The sequence below is a fragment of the Eucyclogobius newberryi genome, unplaced genomic scaffold, assembly GCF_026437365.1.
Source record: "Eucyclogobius newberryi isolate DKJ021-1_F unplaced genomic scaffold, fEucNew1.0.hap1 SCAF_5, whole genome shotgun sequence".
NCBI classification, from domain to species: Eukaryota; Metazoa; Chordata; class Actinopteri; order Gobiiformes; family Gobiidae; genus Eucyclogobius; species Eucyclogobius newberryi.
This window is the reverse complement of record NW_027316167.1, coordinates 11350686-11356685: the sequence shown is the minus strand read 5'-3', so window position 1 is coordinate 11356685 and position 6000 is coordinate 11350686. Positions and strand designations below refer to the sequence as shown.

The window sequence follows — 6000 nt, the reverse complement described above, 5'->3', positions numbered from 1 at the left end:
GAAATGATTTAAGTAAAAGTATCACATGCAAAACTCAGGAAAGGTTTTGAAGAACCTGTTTTGAAATGTACTTTAAGAGTAAAAGGTGAACACTCGCACATTTTGAAAACTTTTAAAGCGTTAACGTAGGGATTTTGGCAAAGACTCGAGAAGAAAGTTGGTTTTGCAGTGATTATTATATGCTATATTTGCATTTGCTCAAAACCAAGACTTGAACTCCAGACCTGTAAACAGAATGTCACCATCAACCTTCTACTTTTCAGTCCAGTTCAAAAATGTAGCGGCGAAAGTGCAGAAAAGCTTAGGCAGGACCAGAAAAAACAGACCAAAACAGTGATGAAATGCCGTAGTGTGGATGAGCAGGCTCCCCCCATACAAACCTGTTTCCTGTGAGTATTCAGATGCAGATGGTGCTCCTGGGTCTATAATGCAAAGGGGTGTGTGTGTGTGGGGCGAGTGCAGCTTCTCTCACACATCTGCTAACCTGCGCCTTTAATGGGGTGCAAATGTGACTCCGTGCAGCGGCCCGGACGAGCGCGCTGGAGAACCCGACACGTCCGGTGACATTGGCGCATACTCGAGCGGCGCCGTGACGTGTGCAAATCGCTCATGTTTATCTAGCACACAAACTGGCTCACTTTGCATGGCTATAGAGAGGATTAGCACCTAACACAGGACGCAATGGGAGTAGCATTTGTTTGTTTATGAATGTCTTTAGCGGAAGAACGGGCGCAATGCCACATATTCTAATTTGGTGTTTAAGGCTCTGATGGTGAGGGGGAGGGGCATCGGGGTCAGGGCGTGGCTCCCCTATTCATCCATCATCAGAATCAGATAAATGTTTATTGCCATTGTCAGTGAATAAAAACAAGATTCACAAATTAGGAACTTTCTTGGGTGAAAAGGTGCAACATGAAACAACAATATAATAGCGAAATAAGAATATAATAAGGCATGAATACAATTGGACAACTAAATAACACTAAACTAAACTAAATACTTCGACAGAATATATACACACAATTTACATTACAAAACATATTATTGCAAGAAACAGATCTGAATACTTTGAAAATGTATTTAGTTACAGAATCCTGAATACTTGCATTACTAATTGCTGAATGCTTGGAATACTTTTACATAGAAAAGTTTTCAACATACATTGGATTGTAGCGTAAACACAACATATGATTGAAGTAGCTTTATATTTGTAACACACTACAAACCTAAATAGTGCAGTCAAGTACCAACATGTATTATTTAGATTTTATTCCAAATGAAAAAGTAAGTACAGTTCATGTAGTTTTTAGTTACGTCCCAACATTTAATGTTTCTGATTATAGTAAAAAAATAAAAAAAAGTTGTGGATTTAACTCAATTCAAACATTGTATCTTGGTTTGCATGTCAGTTATTTGAAGGCATCATTATATTTAAGATACTGAATATATCAAAACAATATCAGACTGAGAAGACTCCATCTAGTGGTAAGAGAGAAAAAGATGAAGATTTGGTTCATATAATACATTCATTTTTATCTATTTTTTACATTTTTCTTTCATTAATAAAAAAACAAAACAAATGACAAACTACTTGACTAAACACAAAAGCACACGCTGTGGCCAGGTATTTTCTTTAGCCTACTTTATTCCAAACTGTTGTCTACAAAAAAAATCTACAATAATATGAATTAGATAATATGTTGAATCAAAGCTGCAGATTGAAGAAAGTCAACAACAGTCCATGTGCAAAAAGCCTGCATGAATCATTCACAACTCCCAGACAGATCTGTGTACCTTTTAAAAAAATCACAGATCAAGTCGTTATCCTGAGCTTTCTTTCTATTCTGAGCAACTGCTTCACCAAAGCTTTGAACACTTTCCTTCACAAACGCGGCTCTGCCAAAAGTTGTGAGTTTGAGCTGGGCTGGGGGGAAGGGCCCTTGTGAGGAGGGGTCGTGGGGGGCCAACATGGGGTCACTCACACCCCATGTTGGCAGAAGGAGAAGAGGCGGAGAGGGGGTCGTCCACGGACAGAGAGAAAAGAAAAGAAAAGGAAGGAAGCTGGAGGAGAAGCAGCAAAAGCCCAAAGCCTGCGCGCGCGGGGACGGGACACGGGGCTCCGGGGGGAGGGACCGGGAGGGACCGGGGAGCCAGCTCGCAGCTCATTGGCCGCGGCAGAACCTCTCGCAGGACGGATTGACTTCGCACGGCTCGAATTACGCCATTTGCCGTGCATTAGTTTGTTTTTCTCTCAGCCGAGCCAGGCCAAGAGAACTTACGACGCGTCTTTTTACTGCGGATTATACTGCGAAAGCCAAACGGGGGATACTTAAACTTTCAGATGAGGTGAGTTATTACGACTGCGTGGATTTGCACACGTTTCTTCTTCTTCTTTTAAAAAATACTAAGCCTTTTTGGGTTTCTTTTGCATGGAGAAAGTAAACATTCGCGTGACCGTGGCAGCGCAGCTCTGCAAAAACGCGCACGACCGAAATAGTTGCGTCTATTTTTACACCGCGTTCATTCATTCCTTTATAGGACTTGCCTGTTAAAGTCTTTCTTTCTACTCCTTTTTTCTCACCAACATGCAACCGTCAAACGCGAAAACGACCCTTTTTTTTAGTTTTGAGGAATAACGTTTAATAACTGCAATATTAGAATGACTTTATTATAACAGAAATTAGTAATTGCACGCGTCAATCTCGCCCGTCTCCAAATTTTAGACAATAACACGCGACTTTAAACACTGCTCGGTTTTGACATTGGCCTGTGCAAGTTTTATGAAACGTTAAAATGTTTAATATGCATGAGAAGTGAATGGTTGATCCGCGTTTGTGTACAAAGTGAGTTGCAGCCGCGCGCGTCGTTAATGTTTATGCCTTTTCTTTCTGCTTTTCCCAAAGTTAATAGTAGTGGAAAGAGAGAGAAGAGAGAGAGGGAGAAACAGAGGGGGGAGGGTTGTTCTGCTGCTGCTGCTGCTGAGGGTTTTTTTTGTTGAAGATCAGTCATCGTCAGAGCGCAGGGAGCCGAGGACGGGGACGGACCGAGCGCAGTGAGTCCGGGAGAGCCAGAGACGAGCAGGGGCGAAACGCGAGCGTAAAGAGCACTAAAGTGGACCAATAATAACCAGAAAAAACCACGACTGGATGTTCTCTTTTAATAAGGATTTACACTTATTCACGCGCTGGGCATTTTTAATGGATTACCAGAGGAATATATCATTGTGGAGTGGCCGATTCATGAGTGGATTTTCAAGGTAGGTTTTTGGTTGTGAAGTGAAATGCAGTCATAAGTTGGAAGTGAAGGTGGAAGTGTTTGTGAATAGGGAGATGGCAGTTTCATTTGGATTTGACACGCGGTGGACTTTGTGCGCCTGGCTCGGGTGTGTTGTTATCCACACTCCGCGCTGCTTTTCCTGCAAGAAAAGTCTCATTTTCCCCTCCACTTTTCCCAGATAACCTTTGTGTTGTGTGGTACTGCGTTAGTGATCTCAGTGGCACGCGTTTTAACAGACGGGTCGGTGTTTTTGATTGGATTAAACGCCTTAGAATAGAAACTTCAAACCCGCGGTGTCTGCTGGACTATATAAAAGACAATAGAAAGACGGGCACGAGATAAGGCAGATTTGCACGTGAGCTGTGCGTCTGGTCAGTTTTATGCACTATTGTCTCGCGTTCACGTCACTGTCCGTAATAATGGACGCGGCTCCTGCTTTATAACCTTCCAGGAGCCGCGCCGCGCTGCGTTCACCGCGTTTCAGCCGCGTCCTGTTGTTGACACCGCACTGTCCCCCCTCCCCGCGCCTTTGTAGTCCTTTTGTACGGGGGCCCAACATGTGGACTCAAAAGGGGGGCTTGAATAGGTTTGGTACGGTGCAGAATGCTTTCACTCCCCCTGATGTTCGCGCACAAAAGCCCGGGCATTATGCGCGCCTCACCGCTCCGTGGGGCGAGCGCGCGGCACCGGCGCAGCCACGCGTAAAAACTTGGAGGAGCCACCTATAGGAACCGAATCATGTCGTAAGTTTGGATGTGCACTTGTTGAGCAACACGGGGATCACGGACAGGCACGTTTGTTAATACTATACTCCCCTTTTTACGCAAGGTTGAGATGATTTGTGGTGTTACGCATCAGCCTCTTTCTCCATCTCTGACCCAAGGGCATTTGACTCGTGAATCATGACCTGAGCAGGGATCACGTGAATGTCAGAACTTTGAAGAGGTTAAAAGGGACTTTCTGGTGCGATAATGTTATAATAATCTATGTCTTAAGTGGGTTTGGCGAGCGTTGTGTTGTACTGGGGTTATGCCCATGTTTTGACGTGTCTTTGCAAGTGTCAAGCAAGCAAAATGCCCCTCTACATTTGGGAGTTGAGCTGGAATAAGTCGTTTCATCTTTGTTTGTATGGCTAATATTGCCAACAGTGCTGCCTCAAAGACCATAATAAATGACCTTTCCCGTGTTGCTCTTTATAGAATGAAAGGCAGGGGCTGTTTCTTTAATCTCGGTGCCAGATGTGCGCATCTGGAGAGCCTCAGATCCCTCCCAGAGACCAACAAGGCTAATTACCCCAAAATACAGGCTTTATCCAGAGCGGCCGCCCGGTCACCGCCGGAGCGCGGGCGGCTACAGACTACAGCTGCTTCACTGGTCACTACAGGTCAGATCCAAGTGACCCGAGACACCCAAAATTAACCCACATTAAACCTATTGCCGTTCTAACACAAGCCAGCCAGATACAGAAACGGCTTGAATATAGTCAAACTTGACCTTTGTAACGTTGTATCTGTTTTTGGTTATACATTTCCCCTCACTGCACTGGAGCGGTTGCCAAGAGTCGGAACCAAGTGACCGGAACCACCAAAGTGAATCCAGATCATCTACAACCGCTGCAAAATAAGGCATTTTACTTGAATTAAATATAATAGACGTATTTAGTTGTATTATTAAACTCTGAAAGAAGTCCATTTGCTTGTTTCGTTGTTTTAGAAAGATCATTCTGTCGTTTTTGGTTATAGACTTGATCTTGTGTGTTGAAGTTGAAGATGTCGATAACATAAATTAAATTGGATATAAAAGATGATGTATTCACTCGTCAACCGGGTCGAAATGAAGCCTAAAAGTCACTTGATGGAGGAAAAACACCGACTACACCCCGTTTGTTCATTCATACGTCTGTAAAGCGAACCCTCTTATCACGATATTTTGACATTTCGACACGTTCTTTAGCAGATTGAGTAGCAGTAGCAGATTTCGATCTTCACTCTATTAAAACTTTTAAACGCCACATTTGAAGCCAACATGCCCGTGATGCCTGCGTGTGGTTTGTTTTGTCGAGTCCCCCCAAACGCAGCACCAGTGCCTTTGCTCTTACCGGGGGTGGGGCGCTATAATGGAGAATAGATGTACCCAGAGCCCCTTTTGTTCGTGGTCACACCTGCAACTCAGCCCACTCATTGTATTGGTCCATGGCTGAACTGCTGCTGAGAACTGCCTTTCTCCTGTTACAAACAAAGTCGGGTTTAGGGTGGCAGCGCAGCCCTTTTCTTCCTCCTTCTTGTGCCAATATCTGTAAGACACAACAAGTCCTAACCGGTTAACACGAGAGAGAGAGGGAGAGAATCGCTAAATTGGAAAGGATTGGGGTTAGTTAGCATTTTAAGCGCTCGCAAGGGGTGTTGTATGTGGTAATCATTCCTGGAGCTGGGCGCTGGCTAATCATGAGGCTGATTCAGTGGCTGCTGGTCATGCATCTCGATGACTTTTTAGCCACTTTGCATCTTTGGGAAATTTGATCCTGACTTAAGGCATGAGCTGGCACACCTGAAATAAGCAGGGAATGACGGAAGCAAATAACAAAACAGACGTTATTGTCAAATGTGAAATAGTCCAGCAGCAAAGGTTAGAATATCCTATGTGTTTGTTCGTTCCCTGTCTTGACCAGTGGAGGAATTGTGTTAGAAAGGGTGTTTGGAAGGAAACGATGTGGCAAAACTAGAT

General features: G+C 44.1%; 1 protein-coding gene across 5 annotated transcripts in view; it reads left to right on the top strand.

The window, feature by feature from the left end:
• Positions 1-2266: 2266 nt before the first annotated feature.
• The window catches only part of sema6d (semaphorin 6D), a 32178-nt gene continuing 28444 nt past the window's right edge, over positions 2267-6000 (top strand). For 4 of the 5 annotated variants that reach the window (XM_072465483.1, XM_072465481.1, XM_072465482.1 and 1 more), the window contains exon 1: positions 3115-3256. The gene's annotated coding sequence lies outside the window, so the exon portion shown is untranslated. Of the gene's footprint in view, positions 2347-3114; positions 3257-6000 lie in introns of those variants that run through there. The other variant, XM_072465480.1, reaches the window with a different exon arrangement.